The 7,412-nt window shown below is 45.4% G+C and overlaps 1 long non-coding RNA gene across 5 annotated transcripts in view; it reads right to left on the reverse strand.

The window, feature by feature from the left end:
- The window catches only part of LOC139018762 (uncharacterized), a 38,853-nt gene extending 31,905 nt beyond the window's left edge, over positions 1-6,948 (reverse strand). For 3 of the 5 annotated variants that reach the window (XR_011472943.1, XR_011472944.1, XR_011472942.1), the window contains exons 1-3: positions 5,454-6,948; positions 4,530-4,669; positions 3,696-3,751 (exon numbers count right to left, since the gene is read on the reverse strand). This is a non-coding gene — a long non-coding RNA (uncharacterized lncRNA). Of the gene's footprint in view, positions 1-1,013; positions 1,828-3,695; positions 3,752-4,529; positions 4,670-5,453 lie in introns of those variants that run through there. The other 2 variants (XR_011472941.1, XR_011472940.1) reach the window with 2 other exon arrangements.
- Between the last annotated feature and the right edge of the window lie 464 nt (positions 6,949-7,412).

A 7,412-nucleotide genomic window follows, 5' to 3' on the forward strand; every position in this document is an offset into this window, starting at 1 on the left:
GCTTGGCACTGAAATCCAGTCAGCTGCAGAAACTAGTAGCGGCGAAGGGTGCTGATTCCCTTGGGTTCATATCCTGACTACCATCACAACATACCTGCCTTGTCACTTTGATTGACGACTCTGGGCTCCAACTTTCTCATCTATAAAATTTGGATAATAATACAACCCCTCCCATAAGGCTATTGTGGGCTTAAATGATATACTGTGTGCAAAGCGCCTAACTGCAGAGTAAGGTTGAAGATATAGAGCAACTACTATTATCTCTAAGCTTGGTGCCTCCCTCCTCACCATCCATTCACAGTCAGGAAATCCTGCTATACAGGACATCTAAAACCCTCTCCAATCTATCTTCTCTTCATTTCCATTTGTCTGCCTTAGTTCATAGCCTCATCCTCTCTACCCTATTCATTATGAGCTAATAATTGCACCTCCTGATTTACTGAGCACCACTCAGTGACCCCCTCTGACCCACTCCCACGCTGTACCCAGTTGATTTAGATCTCTCGGCTTGGAACTTTATGTAAAGCAAAGATCTGATGCTTTACATAAATGCTGTCATTCTCCCTGTACCTACAGAACAAAGGCTAACTTCCTAAATCCTGTATCAAGGCTTTCCCTAGGCTCTGCCCAAGCTCACATCCTACCAGTCTCTAGAGTACCCTCTTTACTCCTTTTCCTGAATGAGCCATGCAGGTTCTGGTCACTGTGCCTTGGCAACACTATTCTTTCTGCTTAGAATGTTTATGTGTCCTTTTCTCACCCATTGTTACCTTCTCACCCTTTTTAAGTCCAGCCTAAAATGGTTATCTCCACCACAAAGCCTTCTCTGATCACCTCCCTGACTAGCCCCCCTGGGGTCGGGCCTTCCCTTCTCTGTGGTTCCCACCATACCTGGTACATAGCTCCCTGCTAACCCACCTCACAATGCATGGTGATCTACTTGTTGAGACATCTGTCTCAACATGAGAAAGGAGGCCAAGGGCAAGGCCTAGCCCTACACTTTGGCTGCCTTCCCAACTGGCACATAGTGCATGTTCAGTATTTGCTGAATGAATGACTGGGACAGACTAAGAGGACATTTTAATAAAACCAAACAATAATGTCACTTTAAACACATCCTGTTGCAAGAAACAGGGATTTGGGAGAATGTGCAAAGAAAAAATAGGATAATAAAAATATGTTAAAAAATCACTCAGGCCCTGACCGGTTTGGCTCAGTGGATAGAGCATCGGCCTGCGGACTCAAGGGTCCCAGGTTCGATTCCGGTCAAGGGCATGTACCTTGGTTGCGGGCACAACCCCAGTGGGGAGTGTACAGGAGGCAGCTGATCGATGTTTCTCTCTCATTGATGTTTCTAACTCTCTATCCCTCACCCTTCCTCTCTGTAAAAATCAATAAAAATATATTTTAAAAAATTTTAAAAAATCACTCAGGAGCCCTCAATTCTCTGAACTGTGTGCATTTTGGTTAATTCTAGTCAAAAGGGATATGATAAAGTACTAGCTGCCTAGGAGAGGGAAAATATCTATACCTATAAGGTGGCTGCCATTTCCCACAGGTTCTTGATCTTCACTTTTTCTTTCTGCAGCTTCAGTGAAATGCATCTGTTATCCCAAGAGAAAATGTAATGCAGCCAAAGAAAAAGCCTGATTGTTTGGTTCATAATGTATATACTGTGCAGTGCAATCTGAGACCCACACAACAGAAAAGTGTCCATCTTGGCCTCAGGCATGTGCAGGCCTCTTCTAAGAGAGGCAACAAGTTCTCGGTGCTCAGAGAACCCCATCAGAGGAGGCTAGGAGTGGATGATCTCGGGAAGGCAGAGATCTGGGGAAAAAATAAACATCATTGTTTTTTTGCATTTTTGGTCCTAAAAACTTGCCACTGAAGCACTCATTCAACAAGCATTCACTGAATGAATGGGAAGGTTGTTGCACAGCCTCATTCCCTGCCCCCCGGGTAGGCTCAGAGCCCTGGCTTTGGCAGGTTATAAAATCGAGGTGGTCATCTAGCAGCGTGTGGCTCTGGGGTCAGGCTGCCTGGGCTCAAGCCTGGCCCTTGCAGTTTCTAGTTGGGACAGTTGATAGAGTAAGAGTTCCTACCTCAGAGTTGTTGGACAGCTTAAATGATAGAGAACATGTATAGTGCTTAGCATAATGCCTGTGAAATTATTCTGATTATTATAAATTCAGTAAATGTTAGCTATCATCATTTGTCAAAAAGCTCCTACTCTGAGAGTTGAGCCTTCTGTAGCTTATCTTTCCAACTCTGCCCATACCCAATATCTCTACTTTATTGTCCAACTATGGGATTAGAGTTCCTCGAGAATGGAGGAAAGCACAAGCTATAAACTTCTCATCAGTAAATAAGCAGCCCGGCCGTGGTGGCTCAGTGGGTGAGCATCGACCTATGAACCAAAAGGTCAGGGTTTGATTCCCAGTCGGGGCACATGCCTGGTTGCAGGCTCGATCCCCAATAGGGGGCATGCAGGAGGCAACCCATCAATGATTCTCTCTCATCATTGATATTTCTCTCTCTCCCTTCCTCTATGAAATCAATAAAAACATATTTAAAATAAATAAAATAAAATAAATAAATGAACAGAAATATGGAGATAAGTAGAAGAAAACAGGCCACATACACAGAACTCCTGGTCATGTACAATAGCTCAAGCATAAAAATAGATGTGGACTCTCAATGGCCATGCTTGAAGGGACAAAACAAAGGGGCATGCCTTCAAGCTGCTGAGGGAAAATTCTGTACCTACACAAACCTCAGGTATGGAATAGAGACTTTTTTTTTAATCCTCACCCGAGGATATTTTTCCATTGATTTTTAGAGAGAGTGAAAGAAAAGGGAAAGACAAAGAGAAATATCAAGTTGGTTGGCTTTGGTTGCCTCCTGCAAGAGCCCAAGAGCCCTGACCAGGGTTCTGGCCTGCAACTGAGGTACATGCCCTTGACTGGAATCGAAGTTGGGACCCTTTGGTCTGCAGGCTAATGCTCTATCCATTAAGCCAAGCCAGCTAGGGCTGGAATAGAGACTTTTTAGGCATTTGAGGCTTCAAAAAGTTTGAGATAGCCCTGGCTGGTTTGGCTCAGTGGATAGAGCGTCGGCCTGCAGACTCACGGGTCCCAGGTTCGATTCCGGTCAAGGGCATGTACCTTGGTTGCGGGCACATCCCCAGTGGGGGGTGTGCCGGAGGCAGCTGGTCGATGTTTCTCTCTCATCGATGTTTCTAACTCTCTATCCCTCTCCCTTCCTCTCCGTAAAAAATCAATAAAATATATTTTTAAAAAAAGTTTGAGATAATCTAAGAACAGGGTAAATTATTACAGCAATTCCTCAATAGGTGTTTAATAGTATTGAGCCAGGTAAAATCACTGAATCTGACGGATTGTTTCATACCACAAATATATCTGAGTGCCTACTATATGTTTGTTTGACAGTGACTAAACCAGGTAACCCAGCAGACACACACTGATTCCCTCATGGAGCTTACATTCTAGTGAAGGAGATAGATAATAAACTACAGGAGGAAAACCCTGAGTCAGAGAGTGATGAGTGCTACAGAGAAAGAGAAAATTCCAAGGGAAAAGTATTTCTAACCTAGAATCCCATACCCAGCTAAACTATCAATAAACTATGAGCAAAGAATCAACATTTTCAGACAGATAAGGTGTCACAAAGTTTACCTCCTATGGTCACTTTCTCTGGAAGCTATTAGATGAGATGGTTGACCAAAAAGATCCTGTAAAACAAGAAAGAGGAAGAAGGTTTAAGATCCAGGCAGTAGGAGATTCAACACAGAACAGAATTTTTTTTATAGCTTACTTTTATTTTTTTTATTATTTTTACTTTTTATTACTATTTTTTAATCCTCACCTGAGGATATTTTTCCATTTATTTTTTTTTTTAGAGAGAGGGAAAGACAGAGAGAAATATTGATGTGAGAGAAACACATCGATTGGTTGCCTCCCACATGAGCCCAGACCCGGTAGGAGCCTGCAACCAAGGTATAAGCCCTTGACCTGAATCTAGCCGGGGACACTTCAGTCTGCAGGCCAATGCTCCAACCACTGAGCCAAACTGGCAAGGGTGATTTTTTAAATTATTTTTAAATTTTATTTTGTTTTGTTTTTCTACCACCATTTATCCCCGCTATACCTTCTTCCACCTCCCTACCGGTCTCCCCACAAGAGAAGTCTTAAGAAGCCCAGGAAAGCAGCTATGGAGCAAGCTTAGGACACAACTACCCTACATTAAACCCAAAGGATGAATGACTCCAAAAAAGAAAATTCCAGTGAACAAAACTGAATTGATACATTATCTGTTAGGTTTGACCACATAAATGAAAATATTGCATGGGGTTTACATATCTTTTGGAAACTGGGGAAAATTAGTAAAGGGCATGTAGGAAACTTAACAATTAAAAACCATGAGGCTATTATAAATTTGTATTATGATACTTGTGTTTATGTTATATGAAGTTTCTACTCCTTAGATATTTTACAGACTTTTAAAAATACCTGGAGAAAAATGGGTTACGTATTCCTTTCATCCGAACTATCCATGATTGTTGTCCTATCCAAGAGACAACAGGATGTAAGAGCCTAAATCTTGACATTGATGTCTTGACAGTGGGCACTCAGGGAGTCTTCTCTCTTCCCTGGAATGAGAGTAGACAGTGGGTGGCATGTGGAAGACATTTATTTTTTATTTTATTTTTCAGCGTATTTTATTGATTTTTTACAGAGAGGAAGGGAGAGCCAAACTGGTCAGGGCAAGACATTTAAAAAGGTCCCAAAGGCCCGGCCAGCATAGCTCAGTGGTTGAGCCTCGACCTATGAACCAGGAAGTCATGGTTCAATTCCTGGTCAGGGCACATGCCTGGATTACGATGCAGATTTGATTCCCAGTGTGGGGTGTGCAGGAGGCAGCTGATCAATGGTTATCTCTCATCATTGATGTTTCTATCTTCCTTTCCCTCTCCCTTCCTCTGTGATATCAATAAAAAAAATAGTTTTTTAAAAAAAGTCCCAAAGGACACAAACACAAGGGGAAAAGTCCATGTGGTTATGTGAATAATTAAAAATCAAAGATGAAACAATACAAATAATTGAGACAACTTCAAATCAATATGAGCAATTCAAATTTGATGTGGAGGTGAGGGAAACCTGTGGAAATGGCGATCATGGTGAAGTGATTAAAATAGTGGAGCCCAGCAATTATTCAAAACTGCATTTATAAACAGCAACAACTTGGAAATTATAGGATAGTGGGGAATAATGACAGGGAAGACCAATGAGAATGGGCTTGGTCCAGATATACAGGCCCTGTGAGAGGCCTGTTCCATTACATTATAAAATTGGCTACATGGGAGAGGAGGGCACAGAAACAGTGAACGAAATGACTTTAATCACACATAATCACTATTATGAGATTTGGCTTACTTTTTTTTCTTCATTTGTTTATTTTCTTATCTCTCTCTTTTCTTGCTTTTGTCTCTGTAGAGTCCCTCGTCCATCTTTAGGATCCTCATTCAGAAATTTTCTTTGCTTGCTCTGGCCTGTATCTTCCGCCATAACGTTCATTTATATTCCTACAATAATGTTCATTATTTATCCTTTATCGTGCTGTAATTTTTCGTTTTTCTCACTGCATTCTTACTATGCAAACCAAATCCTTATAGCCCATCCTAAATCCATTTCTCAGATATTTCTCTACAAGCTCCTTGGTTTACAGCTCTTCTCCAAGAAACTAATATCCAATTTTTCTTTACGTATTAACACATTTTCAAATATTTTCTTTCTCCTCAAAATGTTCCCATCTCCTTCACCACTCTTCTTTGTTTCCTTTGGCCTTGGTCTCTGCCTTCAACCCCGGGAGCTCTTCATTCTCGCTGTCTTAGGCTTAGATGCCTCCTTCCCTCTCTCATATTTACTCTTTCAGGGTTAACAATTTCTCCTCACTGACTTGCAATACTTCCTCTAACTGCTTCTCTTCCCTTCTTTAGCTCCAATTCTTCATCTGTCTCATTCACCTGTAACTTCCTCTATAGCCTCTTTCTTTTCCATAGGAATAGATTCATCCATATCATTCACTCCAGCAAGACATCCTCCTCAACTTCCACCCCGTCCTCAGGCTCCTCGCCTTCCACCCGTTGAAAAGGAATTTCTATCTCAGCGCCAGTATCTCTTTCACGACCACACTCTCCGTTTTGTCTTCGCTTGTGCTCCCTATTCCTAAACCGTTCACATCCTCCCCACCAGTCCCCATCTTCTCCCCTCTGGATCGCCTCTTCTCTTCGTTCAACCTCAGCTTCCCTCCACTGATGCTCAACTTCTCCTCATTCCGCCCTGGTTTGTACCCTCGGGATCTCATGTCCTCTCTGCTGGTCCTCGCCCCGGGAAACCTCGGCGCCTCTTTCAGCCCAGACGGCCTCCTCGACCCCGTAGGAGTCCTCGCGCTCCCAATGTCAACCCTGGTTTTGCGGCTGACTTCTGGCTTCGCCCACGCTTCCTTCGGGCTCTCCTTTACAAAACCCGCTGAAGAGTGTAACACGCTGGCGACCAGGTGCAGGAGCCGCACGTTCCTTTCCCGACTCAGGCCCGACCTCGCTTTCCGGACCGTTTCCTCGTCTTCCAGTCCCGGGAACTTCGTCTCAGGCTCCGGCTTCCTAGGCTTTGGCTTGTTTCTACCCAGAAGCTCCATTTTCTTCCCAATCACGATGAGCCCGTACCAGGGGACCCACATTTTTTCTCGCACCCGTGACCCTCTGTTTCCCAGCTCCGGTAAGAAACACACGCGGGCCGGGGCCTGGCCTTTGCTGCCCAGGACGCGGGTCTTGCCGCGCCCCCTCGCCTCCCAGTGCGGCGTTCTCCGCTGCTCCCTCGGGTCCCAGAGCGGAAATCCAAACGGAACCCCTTTCTCCACAGACATTAGTCCTTGCCCTCCCTCCCCAGCTCCCCATTACCTCCCCCCCTACCCCCCACCTCCCACCCCCCAGCTAGTCTCCCACTCCGCCCACTAGCCCGCCGCCCCACCCACCGACCGGGGTGGGGGCGCAATGGGCTAGTGCGCACGCGCAGACCACGCGAGCCCCTCGGCAGGCTCAGACCCAAACGGCGGCGGCGAGCGGCCAGCCTGGGGGCGGGGCTGACGTGGCGCGAGACCTCTGCGCCGCACGGCCCGAGCCCCGCACCCCAGCGCCCACGCCGTCGCTGGTTCCGGGCCCTCTCAGTTCCGCGATTCCCCTGAAAAGCTGAGGTCTGGACACAGGAAGTGACAGGCGTTGCAGCCAATGGCGTCGCGCACGATAAACCTGATACCCAATCAAAGACAAGGCTGCGGGGCGGGGAGCCACGCCCGACTCCAGGTGACTCCTTGGCAGTGAGGGAAGAGCGTCTCCA

Source organism: Myotis yumanensis, unplaced genomic scaffold (assembly GCF_028538775.1).
Source record: "Myotis yumanensis isolate MYYU_CA2020_CCGP unplaced genomic scaffold, mMyoYum1.0.hap1 SCAF_10, whole genome shotgun sequence".
Lineage (NCBI taxonomy): Eukaryota > Metazoa > Chordata > Mammalia > Chiroptera > Vespertilionidae > Myotis > Myotis yumanensis.